Source organism: Saimiri boliviensis, chromosome 14 (genome assembly GCF_048565385.1).
Source record: "Saimiri boliviensis isolate mSaiBol1 chromosome 14, mSaiBol1.pri, whole genome shotgun sequence".
NCBI lineage: Eukaryota > Metazoa > Chordata > Mammalia > Primates > Cebidae > Saimiri > Saimiri boliviensis.
The window spans coordinates 95,061,705-95,078,799 of record NC_133462.1 but is presented as its reverse complement, the minus strand read 5'-3'; the positions used below and the strand labels follow the sequence as shown (position 1 = coordinate 95,078,799).

At 32.9% G+C, this 17,095-nt stretch overlaps 1 protein-coding gene across 2 annotated transcripts in view; it reads right to left on the bottom strand.

Annotated features, from left to right (window-relative positions):
• Nucleotides 1-17,095, bottom strand: part of LOC141581106 (tubulin beta-8 chain-like) — a 537,263-nt gene that overhangs the window by 440,837 nt on the left and 79,331 nt on the right. For both annotated transcript variants that reach the window (XR_012513631.1, XM_074385517.1), the window contains exon 2: nt 606-751. The gene's annotated coding sequence lies outside the window, so the exon portion shown is untranslated. The remainder of the gene's footprint in view (nt 1-605; nt 752-17,095) is intronic.

The window sequence follows — 17,095 nt, the reverse complement described above, 5'->3', positions numbered from 1 at the left end:
GTTTTAGCTGTGTATTTTCAAAAAGTTGACTCTACATGCCATAGCTCATGAAGTCAAAACGAGTGAGCTGTGTCCCCTTGAGTTGAGCATTCTTTTAGTAAGAAAGGATTAAGTTCAATTTGAATTCTGGAAAACTGCTTCTCATCTTGTCAATCAGCTGTCAGTTTTGTGTGTTAATTTCTAGGAGAGGTAATAGAGTCAATCCAAAACCAAAGGTGTATTCAAGTCCAGATTGACAAGTCAAACCAAGAAAGCAGGCACTGAGCTGGCAGAGGGATCTTTTCCCAGTGGGCCTTAAGGCCCACATAAATCCCTGTGAAGGAATCGGGAAACAGAGACAGAAAGGGACTCGCCTATGGCTTGTCACATGAATGTGCCTGGCAGACTGACTGGCAGAGGGCTGGAAATCAAATCCAAATCCTCGGACGTGTAATTTCACAGGGTGCACCGCATCCCCCAGACCCAATGTGACACTTCAATGGCTTAACGAGAGCTTGACGGGATGGATGTCAACTTGAAAAGACATTCGATTCCATCGGACCTGTCTTTGGCCCATTGTCTCTAGGGAGAATGTGCCTGGTTCAAATTCTCACTTTGCTTCTCACCTGAGAGATGTGACCTCTGTGGTCAATGGGAAATGAGCTGGTTTCAGTCACCAACCTCTCACTCATCACCAAGAGAAATTTCTTCAACCATACATGGATTGTGTTTTCAGGAGTGCTGGGCTTCATCCACAGTTCTGAGTAACATGCTAAAAGAGGAAAAATGATTTGCTGCTCAGGAATGGAGACAGAAATACAGACACACACACACACACACATGAGACAAAAAACACCGAATCACAGGCCGCACACACAACTGCTCGTGTTCAGCAAAATACTTAGTGGTATGAGGTGGGCTTTGAACCCGTCCATGCTCCAAAGGAAGACACACCTTTCGCTATTTCACCCGTCTATTCTCGTAGGGAATGTGAATAATTCTTTCAGACATGGCTCATGATGACAGGGACCACTCTCATTTCACCCTCAGGTGCAGACAAGAGGACTGCAAAGGACTCAGGTGTCTTCCCTGCTGACTGAGTAGGACTCCCATTTCCCCTCGAACGCAAATACACAGCAAAAGTAGCTTTCTCTTTGAAGAGCACACAACTGTTTCAAAATACACAGCTAAAACGGTCCCCGCGTTAAGTGCTTTAGAATTTAAATAATACAAATACAACCACAGGCTTCGTTATTGTCAAAAATACAAATACAACCCTTAGCTGTATCTGTAAAATAATACAAATACACCTTCCAGCTGTGTTATTTTCAAAAACACAAATAGAACCCTTAGCTGTATCTTGGAAAATAATACAAATACACCCCCAAGCTGTGTTACTTTCAAAAAAGCAAATACAACCCTTAGCTGTATCTTGGAAAATAATACAAATACACCCCCAATCTGTGTTATTTACAGAACTACAAATACCACCCTTAGCTGTGTCTTTGAAAATAATACGTACACCCCCTAGCTGTGTTATTTTCAAAAATAAAAAAACAACCCTTAGCTGTATCTTGGATAATAATACAAATACACCACCAAGCTTTGTAATTGTCAAAAATACAAATACAACCCTTAGTTGTATCTTGGGAAATGATAAAAATACACCCCCAAGCTACGATGTTTTCTAAAATAAAATACAACCCATATCTGTATCTTGGAAAATAATACAATTACACCCCAAGCTGTGTTATTTTCAAAAATACAAATACAACATTTATCTGTATCTTGGAAAATAATAGAAATACACCCCCAAGCTGTGTTATTTTCAAAAACACAAATACAACCCTTAGCTGTATCGTGGAATATAATACAAATACAAACCCAAGCTGTGTTATTTTCAAAAAGACAAATTCAACCCTTAGCTGTATCTCGGAAAATAATACAAATAAAACCCCAAACTGTGTTATTTTCGAAAATACAAATGCAACCCTTAGTTGTATCTTGGAAAATTATACAAATACATCCCGAAGCTGTGTTATTTTCAAAAATACAAATACAACACTTAGCTGTATCTTGGAAAATAATACAAATACACCCCCAACCTGTTTTATTTTCAAAAATACAAATACAAACCTTAGCTGTGTCTTGGAAAATAATAAAAATACACACCCAAGTTGTCTTATTTTTAAAAATACAAATACAAACCTTAGCTATACCTTGGAAAATAATACAAATACACCCACAGGCTTTGTTATTGTCAAAAATACAAATACAACCCTTAGCTGTATCTTGTAAAATAATACAAAACACCTTCAAGCTGTGTTATTTTCAAAAATACAAATACAACTCTTATCTGTTTCTTGGAAAATAATGCAAATACACACACAAGCTGTGTTATTTTCAAAAAAACAAATACAAGCCCTAGCTATATCTTGGAAAATAATACAAATACACCCCAAAGCTGTGTTATTTTCAAAAATACAAATACAACCCTTAGCTGTATCATTGAAAATAATACAAATACATCCCCAAGCTGTGTTATTTTCAAAAACACAAATACAACCCTTAGCTGTATCTTGGAAAATAATACAAATACACACCGAAGCTGTGTTATTGTCAAAAATATAAATACAACCCTTAGCTGTATCTTGGAAAATAATTCAAATACACCCCCAAGCTGTGTTATTGTCAAAAATACAAATAGAACCCATAGCTGTATCTTCTAAAATAATACAAATACACCCACAAGCTGTGTTATTGTCAAAAATACAAACACCACCCTTAGCTGTATCATGGAAAATAATATAAATTGACCCCCGGCTTTGATATTGTCTAAAATACAAATACAACCCATAGCTGTGTCTTGTAAAATAATTCAAATACACCCCCAAGCTGTGTTATTTTCAAAAATACAAATACATAACTTAGCTGTATCTTTCGAAAATAATACAAATACACCCCCAAGATGTGTTATTTTCAAAAAAACAAATACAACCCTTAGCTGTATCTCGAAAAATAATACAAATACTCCCCCAAGCTGTGTTATTTTCAAAAATACAAATACAACCCTTAGCTTTATCTTGGAAAATACTACAAATACATCCCGAACCTGTGTTATTTTCAAAAATACAAATACAACCCTTAGCTGTATCTTGGAAAATAATACAAATACACCCCCAAGCCGTGATATTTTCAAAACTACAAATACCACCCTTAGCTGTGTCTTTGAAAATAATAAAAATACACCCAAAAGCTGTGTTATTTTCAAAAATACATATACAACCCTTAGCTGTATCTTGGATAATAATAGAAATACACCTTCAAGCTGTGTTATTTTCAAAAATACAAATAAAACCGTTAGCTGTATCATAGAAAATAATACAAATACACTCCCAAGCTTTGTTATTGTCAAAAATACAAATAAAACCCTTAGCTGTATCTTGGAAAATAATACAAATACACCCCCAAGCTGTGATATTTTCAAAACTACAAATACCACCCTTAGCTGTGTCTTTGAAAATAATAAAAATACACACCAAAGCTGTGTTATTTTCAAAAATACATTTACAACCCTTAGCTGTATCTTGGATAATAATACGAACTCACCCCCAAGCTGTGTTATTTTCAGAAATACAAATACAACCCTTAGCTCTATCCTGGAAAATAATACAAATACACACCCAAGCTTTGTTATTGTCAAAAATACAAATACAACTCTTAACTGTATCTTGGAAAATGATACAAAAACACACCCAAGCTGCGTTATTTTCTAAAATACAAATACAACCATAATCTGTATCTTGGAAAATAGTAAAAATACACCCCGAAGCTGTGTTATTGTCAAAAATATAAATACAACTCTTAGCTGTATCTTAGAAAATAATACAAATACACCCTCAAGCTGAGTTATTGTCAAAAATACAAATACAACTCTTAGCTGTATCTTGGAAAATAATATAAATACACCCCCGGCATTGTTATTGTCATAAATACAAATACAACCCTTAGCTGTATCTTGTAAAATAATTCAAATACACACCAAGCTGTGTTATTTTGAAAAATACAAATACAACACTTAGCTGTATCTTTGGAAAATAATACAAATACACACCCAAGCTGTGTTATTTAAAAAAAAACACAAATACTACCATTAGCTGTATCTTGGAAAATAATACAAATATACCCCGAAGCTGTGTTATTGTCAAAAATATAAATACAACCCTTAGCTGTATCTTTGAAAATAATACAAATACACCCCCAAGTTGTGTTATTGTCAAAAATACAAATACAATCCTTACCTGTATCTTGGAAAATAATACAAATACACTCACAAGCTGTCTTATTTTCAAAAATACAAATACAAACCTTAGCTGAATCTTGGAAAATAATATAAATACACCCCCAAGCTGTGTTATTTTCAAAAATACAAAAATACAGCCCTTAGCCGTAATTCAGAAACTCATACAAATACACCCACAAGCCTTGTTATTTTCAAAATACAAATACAAACCTTAGCTGTATCTCGGAAAATAATACAAATACACCCCCAATCTGTCTTACTGTCAAAAATACAAATACAACATTTAGACTTATCTTGGAAAATAATACAAATACACCCCCAGCTGAGTTATTGTGAAAAATACAAATACAACCCTTAGCTGTATCTTGGAATGTAATACAAATACACTCCCAAGCTGTGTTATTTTCAAAAATACAAATACAACCCTTAGCTGTATCTTGGATAATAATACAAATACACCCCCAAGATGTGTTATTTTCGAAAATATGAAAATACAGCCCTTTGCCATAATTCAGAAAATAATACAAATACACCCACAAGCTGTGTTATTTTCAAAAATACAAATACAAACCTTAGCTGTATCTCGGAAAATAATACAGATACACCCCAAAGCTGTGTTATTTTCAAAAATAAAAATACAACACTTAGCTGTATCTTTGAAAATAACACAAAGACACCCACAAGCTGTGTTATTTTCTAAAATATAAATACAACCCTTAGCTCTATCTTGGAAAATAATACAAATACAACCCCAAGCTGTGTAATTGTCAAAAATACAAATACAACTCGTAGCTGTATCTTGGAAAATAATACAAATAGAATCCCAAGCTGTGTTATTTTCAAAAATACAAATATAACCCTTAGCTGTTTCTTGGAAAATAATTCAAATACACCCCCAAGCTGTGTTATTGTCAAAAATACAAATACAACCATTAGCTTTATCTTGGAAAATAATACAAATACACCCACAGGCTGTGTTATTTTCAAAAATACAAATAAAACCTTTAGCTGTTTCTTGGAAAATAATTCAAATACACCCCCAAGCTGTGTTATTGTCAAAAATACAAATACAACCATTAGCTGTATCTTGTAAAATAATTCAAATACACCACCAAACTGTGTTTTTTTTCAAAAATTCAAATACAAACCTTAGCTGTATCTTGGAAAATAATAAAAATACACCCGCTAGCTGTGTTATTTTCAAAAACACAAATACAACCCTTAGCTGTATCTTGGAATATAATACAAATACACCCCCATGCTGTGTTATTTTCAAAAATACAAATACAACCCGTAGCTGTATCTCCGAAAATAATACAAATACACCACCAAGCTGTGTTATTTTCAAAAACACAAATACAACCCTTAGCTGTATCTTGGCAATAATACAAATACACACCCAATCTGTGTTATTTTCAAAAATACAAATACAACCCATAGCTTTGTCTTGGAAAATAATACAAATACACTCCCAAGCTGTGTTATTTTCAAAAATACAAATACAACCCTTCGCTGTATCTCAGAAAATAATACAAATACACCCCCAAGCTGTGTTATTTTCAAAAATACAAATACAACCCTTAGCTGTATCTTGGAAAATAATACAAATACACCCCAAGCTGTGTTATTTTCAAAAATACAAATACAAACCTTAGCTATACTTTGGAAAATAATACAAATACACCCACAGGCTTTGTTATTGTCAAAAATACAAATACAACCCTTAGCTTTATCTTGGAAAATAATACAAATACACCCCCAAGCTGTGTTATTTTCAAAACAGCGAATACAACCCTAAGCTGTATCTTGGAAAATAATACAAATACACCCCCAAGTTGTGTTATTTTCAAAACTACAAATACCACCAATAGCTGTGTCTTTGAAAATAATACAAATACACCCCCAAGCTGTGTTATTTTCAAAAATACAAATACAACCCTTAGCTGTATCTTGGATAATAATACAAATACACCACCAAGCTGTCTTATTTTCAAAAATAAAAATAAACCCCTTAGCTGTATCTTGGAAAATAATACAAATACACCCCCAAGATTTGTTATTGTCAAAAATACAAATACAACCCTTAGTTGGATTTGGGAAATGATACAAATACACCCCCAAGCTACGTTATTTTCTAAAATACAAATACAACCCTTAGCTGTATCTTGGAAAATAATACAAATACAAAACAAGCTGTGTTATTTTCAAAAATACAAATACAACTCTTAGCTGTATCTTGGAAAATACTACAAATACAACCCAAAGCTGTGTTATTTTCAAAAATACAAATAAAACCCTCAGCTGTATCTTGGAAAATAATACAAATACACCCCGAAGCTGTGTTATTGTCAAAAATAAATATACAACCGTTAGCTGTATCTTGGTAAATCATACAAATACACCCCCAAGCTATGTTATTTTCAAAAATACAAATACAACCATTAGCTTTATCTCTAAAAATAATACAAATACAACCCCAAGCTGTGTTATTTTCAAAAATAAAATACAACCCTTAGCTGTATCTTGGAAAATAATACAAATAAACCCCCAAGCTGTGACATTTTCAAAACTACAAATACCACCCTTAGCTGTGTCTTTGAAAATAATAAAAATACACCCCAAAGCTGTGTTATTTTCAAAAATACATATACAACCCTTAGCTGTATCTTGGAAAATAATGAAAATTCACCCCATAGCTGTGTTATTTTCAAAAACACAAATACAACCCTTAGCTGTATCTTGGAATATAATACAAATACACCCCCATGCTGTGTTATTTTCAAAAATACAGATACAACCCTTAGCTGTATCTCCGAAAATAACACAAATACACAACCAAGCTGTGTTATTTTCAAAAACACAAATACAACCCTTAGCTGTATCTTGGCAATAATACAAATACATTACCAATCTGTGTTATTTTCAAAAATACAAATACAACCCATAGCTGTATCTGGCAAAATAATACAAATACACCCCCAAGCTGTTTTATTTTCAAAAATATAAATACAACCCATAGCTTTGTCTGGGAAAATAATACAAATACACCCCCAAGCTGTGTTATTTTCAAAAATAAAAATACAACCCTTAGCTGTATCTCAGAAAATAATACAAATACATCCCCAAGCTGTGTTATTTTCAAAAATACAAATACAACCCTTAGCTGCATCTCGGAAAAAAATACAAATACTCTCTCAAGCTGTGTTATTTCAAAAAATACAAATACAACCCTTAGCTGTATCTCGGAAAATAATACAAATCCACCCCCAAGCTGTGTTATTTTAAAAAATACAAATAAAACCCTTAGCTGTATCCTGAAAAATAATACAAATATACAACCAAGCTGTGTTATTTTCAAAAATACAAATACAACACTTCGCTGTATCTCAGAAAATAATACAAATACACCCCCAAGCTGTGTTATTTTCAAAAATGCAAATACAAGCCTTAGCTGTGTCTTTGAAAATAATACAAATACACCTCCAAGCTGTCTTTTTGTCAAAAATACAAATACAACCCTTAGCAGTATCTTGGAAAATAATACAAATACACACCCAAGCTGTGTTAGTGTAAAAAACACAAATACAACCCAAAGATGTATCTTGGAAAATTATACAAATACACCCCAAGCTGTGTTATTTTCAAAAATACAAATACAAACCTCAGCTATACTTTGGAAAATAATACAAATACACGCACAGGCTTTGTTATTGTCAAAAATACAAATACTACCTTTTGCTGTATCTGTAAAATAATACAAATACACCTTCAAGCTGTGTTATTTTGAAAAATACAAATACAACCCTTAGCTGTATCTTGGAAAATAATGCAAATACACACCCAAGCTGTGTTATTTTCAAAAACACAAATACAAGCCTTAGCTGTATCTTTGAATATAATACAAATACACCCCCAAGCTGTGTTATTTTCAAAAATACAAATACAACTCTTAGCTTTATCTTGGTAAATAATACAAATACACCCCCAAGCTGTAATATTTTCAAAACTACAAATACAACCCTTAGCTTTATCTCTAAAAATAATACAAATACACCCACAAGCTGTGTTATTTTTAAAAATACAAATAAAACCCTTAGCCGTATCTTGGAAAATAATACAAATACACCCCCAAGCTGTGATATTTTCAAAACTACCAATACCACCCTTAGCTGTGTCTTTGAAAATAATAAAAATACACCCCAAAGCAGTGTTATTTTCAAAAATACATATACAACCCTTAGCCATACCTTGGATAATAATACAAATACACCCCCAAGCTGTGTTATTTTCAAAAATACAAATACAACCCTTAGCTGTATCCTGGAAAATAATACAAATGCACTCCCAAGCTTTGTTATTGTCAAAAACACAAATACAACCCTTAGCTGTATCTTGGAAAATGAAACAAAAAAAACCCCAAGCTGTGGTATTTTCTAAAATACAAATACAACCCTAATCTGTATCTTGGACAATAGTACAAATACACCCCGAAGCTGTGTTATCGTCAAAAATATAAATACAACTCTTAGCTGTATCTTAGAAAATAATACAAATACACCCTCAAGCTGAGTTATTGTCAAAAATACAAATACAACTCTTAGCTGTATCTTGGAAAAGAATATAAATACACCCCCGTCTTTGTTATTGTCAAAAATACAAATACAACCCTTAGCTGTATCTTGTAAAATAATTCAAATACACCCCCAAGCTGTGTTATTTTGAAAAATACAAATAAAACACTTAGCTGTATGTTTGCAAAATAATACAAATACACACCCAAGCTGTGTTATTTTAAAAAAAACACAAATAAAACCCTTAGCTGTATCTTGAAAAATAATACAAATACACCAAGAAGCTGTGTTATTTTCAAAAACACAAATAGAATCCTCAGCTCTATCTCGGAAAATAATACAAATACAGCCCCAAGCTGTGTTATTTTCAAAAATGCAAATACAACCCTTATCTGTATCGTGGAAAATAATACAAATACACCTACAAGCTGTGTTATTTGCAAAAATACAAATGCAACCCTTAGCTGTTTCTTGGAAAATAATTCAAATACAACCCCAAGCTGTGTTATTGTCAAAAATACAAATACAACACTTAGATGTATCTTGGAAAATAATACAAATACACCCACAAGCTGTGTTATTTTCAAAAATAAAAATACAACCCTTAGCTGTATCTAGGAAAATAATACAAATAAACGGCCAAACTGTGTTATTTTCAAAAATTCAAATACAACCCTTAGCTGTATCTCGGAAAATAATACAAATACACCCACAAGCTGTGTTATTTTCAAAAATTCAAATACAACCCTTAGCTGTATCTAGGAAAATAATACAAATACACGCCCAAGCTGTGTTATTTCCAAAAATACAAATACAACCCTTAGCTGTATGTTGGAAAATAATACAAATACACCCCCAAGCTGTGTTATTGTCAAAAATACAAATACAACCCTTAGCTGTATCTTGGAAAGTAATACAAATACATTCCCAAAATGTGTTATTTTCAAAAATACAAATACAACCCTTAGATGAATCTTGGAAAATAATACAAATACACCCCCAAGCTGTGTTATTTTCAAAAATACAAAAAAAACAGCCCTTACACGTAATTCAGAACATCATACAAAAACACCCACAAGCTTTGTTATTTTCAAAATACAAATACAAACCTTAGCTGTATCTCGGAAAATAAGACAAATACACACCCAGGCTGTGTTATTTTCAAAAATACAAATACAACTCTTAGCTGTATCTTGGATAATAAAACAAATACACCCCCAAGCTGTGTTATTTCTCAAAAATACAAATACAAACCTTAGCTGTATCTCGGAAAATAATACAAATACACCCCCAATCTGTCTTATTGTCAAAAATACAAATACAACCTTTAGACTTATCTTGGAAAATAATACAAATACACCCCCAGCTGTGTTATTGTGAAAAATACAAATAAAACCCTTAGCTGTTTCTTGGAAAGTAGTACAAATATACTCCCAAGCTGTGTTATTTTCAAAAATACAAATACAACCCTTAGCTTTATCTTGGATAATAATACAAATACACCCCCAAGATGTGTTATTTTCAAAAATATGAAAATACAGCCCTTTACCGTACTTCAGAAAATAATACAAATACACCCACAAGCTGTGTTATTTTCAAAAATACAAATACAACCCTTAGCTGTATCTCGGAATATAATACAGATACACCCCAAAGCTGTGTTATTTTCAAAAATAAAAATACACCCCTTAGCTGTATCTTTGAAAATAATACAAAGACACCCCCAAGATATGTTATTTTCTAAAATAAAAATATAACCCTAAGCTCTATCTTGGAAAATAATACAAATAAAACTCCAAGCTGTGTTATTTTCAAAAATACAAATACAACCCTTAGCTGTATCTCGGAAAATAATACAAATACACCCACAAGCTTTGTTATTTTCAAAAATACAAATACAACCCTAAGCTCTATCTCGGAAAATAATACAAATACATCCCCAAGCTGTGTTATTTTCAAAAATACGAATACAACCCTTAGCTGTATCTCGGAAAATAATACAAATACACCCCCAAGCGGTGTTATTTTCAAAAATACAAATACAACCCTTAGATGTATCTAGGAAAATAATACAAATACACACACAAGCTGTGTTATTTTCAAAAAAACAAATACAACCATAAGTTGTATGTCAGAAAATAATACGTATACACCCCCAAGCTGTGGCATTTTCAAAAATACAAATACAACCCTTAGCTGTATCTCGGAAAATAATACAAATACACCCTCAAGCTGTGTTATTTTCAAAAATACAAATACAACCTTTAGCTGTATCTCGGAAAATAATACAAATACACCCACAAGCTGTGTTATTTTCAAAAATACAAATACAACCCTTAGGTGTATGTCAAAAAATAATACAAATACACCCCCAAGCTGCGGTATTTTGAAAAATACAAATTCAACCCTTAGCTGTATCTCAGAAAATAATACAAGTACACCCACAAGCTCTCTTATTTTCAAAAATGCAAATACAACACTTAGCTGTATCTTTGAAAATAATACAAACACAGCCCCAAGCTGTGTTATTCTCAAAATTAAAAATACAACCCTTAGCTGTATCTGGGAAAATAATACAAATAAACCCAAAAGCTGTGTTATTTTCAAAAATACAAATACAACCCTTAGCTGTATCTTTGAAAATAATACAAATACACCCCCAAGCTGTGTTATTTTCAAAAATAAATATACAATTCTTAGCTGTATCTTGGAAAATAATACAAATACAACCCCAAGGTGTCTTATTTTCAAAAATACAAATAAAACCCTTAGCTGTATCTCGGAAAATATTACAAATACACACCCAAGCTGTGTTAATTTCAAAAATACAAATTCACCCCTTAGCTGTATCTCGGAAAATAATTGAAATACACCCCCAGGCTTTGTTACTGTCAAACATACAAATACAACCCTTAGCTGTATGTTGGAAAATAATACAAAAACACCCACAAGCAGTGTTATTGTCAAAAATACAAATACAACCATTAGCTGTATCTTGGAAAATAATACAAATACACTCCCAACCTGTGTTATTGTCGAAAATACATATACAACCCTTAGCAGTATCTCGGAAAATAATACAAATAGACGCCCAAGATGTGTTACTGTCAAAAATACAAATACAACCCTTAGCTGTATCTTGGATAATAATACAAAAACACCCCCAAGCTGTGTTATTGGCAAAAATACATATACAACCCATAGCTGTATCTTGGAAAATAATACAAATACACCCTTAAGCTGTGTTATTGTCAAAAATACAAATACAACCCTTAGCTGTATCTTGGAAAATAATGCAAATACAGCCCCAAGCTGTGTTATTTTCAAAAATACAAATACAACCCTGGGCTGTATCTTAGAAAATAATACAAATACACCCCCAAGCTGTGTTATTGTCAAAAAGACAAATACAACCCGTGGCTGTATCTTTAAATATAAATCAAATACACCCCCAAACTGAATTATAGTCAAAAATACAAACAATACCATTAGCTGTATCTTTGAAAATAATACAAATACAACCCCAAGCTGTTATTTTCAAAGATGAAAATACAACCCTAAGCTGTATCTTGGAAAATAATACAAATACACCCCCAAGCTGTGTTATTTTCAAAAACACAAATACAATCCTTAGCTGTATCTTTGAAAATGATACAAATACACCCCCAAGCTCTGTTATTTTCAAAAATACAAATACGACCCTTAGCTATATCTTGGAAAATAATACAAATACACCCCCAACCTGTGTTATTTTCAAAAATAGAAGTACAACCCTTAGCTGTATGTTGGAGAAAAACATAAATACACCCCCAATCTGTGTTATTTTCAAAAATACCAATACAACCCATAGCTGTATCTTGGAAAATAATACAAATACACCCTGAAGCTGTGTTATTGTGTAAAATACAAAATACAACCCTTAGCTGTATCTTGGAAAATAATACAAATACTCCCCCAAGCTGTGATATTGTCAAATATACAGATACAACCCTTAGCTGTATCTCCGAAAATAATACAAATACACACCCAAACTGTTTTATTGTCAAAAATACAAATACAACCCTTAGCTGTGTCTCGGAAAATGATACAAATACACCCGCAAGCTGTTTTATAGTCAAAAACACATATACAACCCTTCGCTGTAACTCGGAAAATAATACAAATACAAACCCAAGCTGTGTTAGTGTCAAAAATAGAGATACAACCCTTAGGTGTATCTCGGAAAATAATACGAATACACCCCCAAGCTGTGTTATTGTAAAAAATACAGGCACAACCCTTAGCTGTATCTCAGAAAATAATATAAATACACACACAAGCTGTGTTATTGTCAAAAATACAGATACAACACTTAGCAGTATCTCGGAAAATAATACAAAAACCCATACAAGCTGCGTTATTTTCAAAAATACAAATACAACCCTTAGCTGCATCTTGAAAATAATACAAATCCACGCCGTAGCTGTGTTATTTTCAAAAATACAAATACAACCCTTAGCTGTATCTTGGAAAATAATAGAAATACACCCCCAAGCTGTTTTATTTTCAAAACTACAAATACCACCCTTAGTTGTGTCTTTGAAAATAATACAAATACACCCCCAAGCTGTGTTATTTTCAAAAATACAAATACAACCCTTAGCTCTATCTTGGATAATAATACAAATACACACCCAAACTGTGTTATTTTCAAAAATACAAATACAACCCTTAGCTGTATCTTGTAAAATAATACAAATACACCCCCAATATGTTTTATTTTCAAAAATACAAATAAAACCCTTAGCTGTTTCTTGGAAAATAATGCAAATTCACTACCAATCTTTGTTATTTTCAAAAACACAAATACAAGCCTTAGCTGTGTCTTGGAAAATAATACAAATACATCCCAAAGCTGTGTTATTTTCAAAACTACAAATACAACCCTTAGCTGTGTCTTTGAAAATAATACAAATACACCTCCAAGCTGTGTTATTGTCAAAAATACAAATACAACCCTTAGCTGTATCTTGGAAAATAATACAAATACACCCCCAAGCTGTGTTATTTACAAAAATACAAATAAAACCCTTAGCTGTATCTTGCAAAATAAAACAAATACACCCCCAAACTGTGTTATTTTCAATAAAGCAAATGCAACCCTTAGCTGTATCTTGGAAAATAATACAAATACACCGCCAAGCTGTGTTATTTTCAAAACTACAAATACCACCCTTAGCTGTGTCTTTGTAAATAATACAAATACTCCAAAAAGCTGTGTTATTTTCAAAAATACAAATAAAACCCTTAGCTGTATCTTGGATAATAATACAAATACACACCCAAGCAGTATTATTTTCAAAAATACATATACAACCCTTGCTGTATCTTGGAAAATAATACAAATACACCCCCAAGCTTTGTTATTGTCAAAAATACAAATACAACCCTTAGCTGTATCTTTGGAAATGATACAAATACACCCCCAAGCTGCGTTATTTACTAAAATACAAATACAAACCTTAGCTGTATCTTGGAAAGTAATACAAATACACCCCCAAGCTGTGTTATTTTCAAAAATACAAATACAGCCCTTAGCTGTATCTTGGGAAATAATACAAATACACCTTTGGCTTTGTTATTGTCAAAAATACAAATACAACCCTTAGCTGTATCTTGTAAAATATTTCAAATACACCTCCAAGCTGACTTTTTTAAAAAAATACAAATACAACACTTAGCTGTATCTTTGAAAATGATACACATATACCCCAAGTTGTGTTATTTTCAAAAACACAAATACAACCCTTATATTTATGTTGGAATATAATACAAATACACCCCCGAACTGTGTTATTTTCAAAAACACAAATACAACCCTTAGCTGTATCTCGGAAAATAATACAGATACAACCCCAAGCTGTGTTATCTTCAAAAATACAAATACAACCCTTAGCTGTATCTTGGAAAATAATAAAAATACACCCACAAGCTGTGTTATTTTCAAAAATATAAATACAACCCTAAGCTGTATCTTCGAAAATAATACAAATACACCCCCCAGCTGTGTTATTTTCAAAAACACAAATACAACCGTTAGCTGTATCTTGGAAAATCATACAAATACACCCCCAAGCTGTGTTATTTTCAAAAACAAAAATACAACCCTTAGCTGTATCTTGAAAATAATACAAATAAACCCCTAACCTGTGTTATTTTCAAAAATACAAATACAACACTTAGCTGTATCTTTGGAAAATAATACAAATACACCCCCAAGCTGTGTTATTTTCAAAAACACAAATACAACCCTTAGCTGTACCTCGGAAAATAATACAAATACAACCCCAAGCTGTGTTATTGTCAAAAATACAAATACAACCCTTAGCTGTATCTTGGAAAATAATACAAGTACACCCCGAAGCTGTACTATTGTCAAAAATGTAAATACAACCCTTAGCTGTATCTTGGAAAATAATTCATATACACCCCCAAGCAATGTTATTGTCAAAAATACAAATACAACCCTTAGCTGTATCTTTGAAAATAATACAAATACACCCACAAGCTGTATTACTGTCAAAAATACAAACACAACCCTTAGCTGTATTTTGGAAAATAATATAAATACACCGCCGGCTTTGTTATTGTCAAAAATACAAATACAACCCTTAGCTCTCTCTCGGAAAATAATATAAATACACCCCCAAGCTATATTATTTTCAAAAATACAAATACCACCCTCAGCTTTCTCTCAGAAAATAATACAAATACACCCCCAAGCTGTGTTATTTTCAAAAATACGAATACAACCCTTAGCTGTATATCAAAAAAAATACAAATACTCTCCAAAGCTGTGTTATTTTCAAAAATACAAATACAATCCATAGCTGTATCTTGGAAAATAATACAAATACACCCCCAAGCTGTGTTATTTTCAACAATACAAATACAACCCTTATCTGTATCTTGGAAAATAATGCAAATACACACCCAAGCTGTGTTATTTTCAAAAATACAAATACAACCCTTAACTGTATCTTGGAAAATAATACAAATACAATCCCAAGCTGTGTAATTTTCAAAAATACAAATACAACCCTTAGCTGTATCTTGGATAATAATTCAAATAGACACCCAAGCTGTGTTATTTTCAAAAATACAAATACAACCCTTAGCTGTATCTTGGAAAATAATACAAATACACCCGCAAGCTTTGTTATTGTCAAAAATACAAATAAAACGCTTAGCTGTATCTTGGAAAATAATACAATACACCTAAAACGTGTGTTATTGTCAAAAATACAAGTATAACCCTTCGCTGTATCTTATAAAATAATACAAAAACACCACCGGCTTTTTTATTGTCAAAAATGCAAATACAACCATTAGCTGTATCTTATAATATAATTCAAATACACCCACAAGGTCTGTTTTTTTCAAAAATAGAAATACATCCCTTAGCTGTATCTCGGAAAAAAATAAAAACACTCTCCCAAGCTGTGTTATTTTTAAAAATACAAATAAAACCATTAGCTCTATCTCCGAAAATAATACAAATACACCCCCAAGCTGTGTTATTTTCAAAAATACAAATACAACCCTTAAGCCGGGCGCGGTGGCTCAAGCCTGTAATCCCAGCACTTTGGGAGGCTGAGGCAGGTGGATCACGAGGTCAAGAGATCGAGACCATCCAGGTCAACATGATGAAACCCCGTCTCTACTAAAATACAAAAAATTAGGCCGGGCGCGGTGGCTCAAGCCTGTAATCCCAGCACTTTGGGAGGCCGAGGCGGGTGGATCACGAGGTCGAGAGATCGAGACCATCCTGGTCAACATGGTGAAACCCCGTCTCTACTAAAAATACAAAAAATTAGCTGGGCATGGTGGCGCGTGACTGTAGTCCCAGCTACTCAGGAGGCTGAGGCAGGAGAATTGCCTGAACCCAGGAGGCGGAGGTTGCGGTGAGCCGAGATCGTGCAATTGCACTCCAGCCTGGGTAACAAGAGCGACACTCTGTCTCAAAAAAAAAAAAAAAAAAAATATGCTGGGCATGGTGGCGCGTGCCTGTAATCCCAGCTACTTAGGAGGCAGAGGCAGGAGAATTGCCTGAACCCAGGAGGCGGAGGTTGCCGTGAGCCGAGATCGCGCCATTGCACTCCAGCCTGGGTAACAAGAGCGAAACTCTGTCTCAAAAAAAAAAAAAAAAAAAAAAAAAAAAAAAAGCCCATCTGTACTGCCGATTGGAGCATGGATTCAGGAC